Below are 413 nucleotides of genomic sequence, written 5' to 3' on the forward strand. Positions count from 1 at the left end.
TTCCTGCTGGGCTGTGGGTTGCCCTGGCTGAATGCCACGGGGATTTCCCCCGGGTGGGCGGATGGAGAGAACTGGACGAGGCAGCTGAGATAAAGACAGTTTAATAGAGAAGGAGAAACATCCCTGATGCCCGCCTCCAGGGACTGTGCCGGGGCTGAGGGGTCGGGGCCAGCGCTGAGCCCGCCAGAGGCAGAGCCGGGCTTTGTAGTGAATCCAAGTGTCTGGGCCGCTCCAGCTTCGAGACCGTCCGGCAACCGTGGCCCGAGCTGCTCCAGAAACCGACGGAAAGCTCCGGAGGCTCGGGAAGCCCTGGAGGAGCGGGAGGCTCCGCGCCAGCACCGCAACCGCGCGACTCCGCCATGCACACGCGCTTCCGCTTCCGCCCGCCCTTCGGACACGCCCCTCCTCCCACC

This window comes from Geospiza fortis, unplaced genomic scaffold, assembly GCF_000277835.1.
Source record: "Geospiza fortis unplaced genomic scaffold, GeoFor_1.0 scaffold450, whole genome shotgun sequence".
NCBI classification, from domain to species: Eukaryota; Metazoa; Chordata; class Aves; order Passeriformes; family Thraupidae; genus Geospiza; species Geospiza fortis.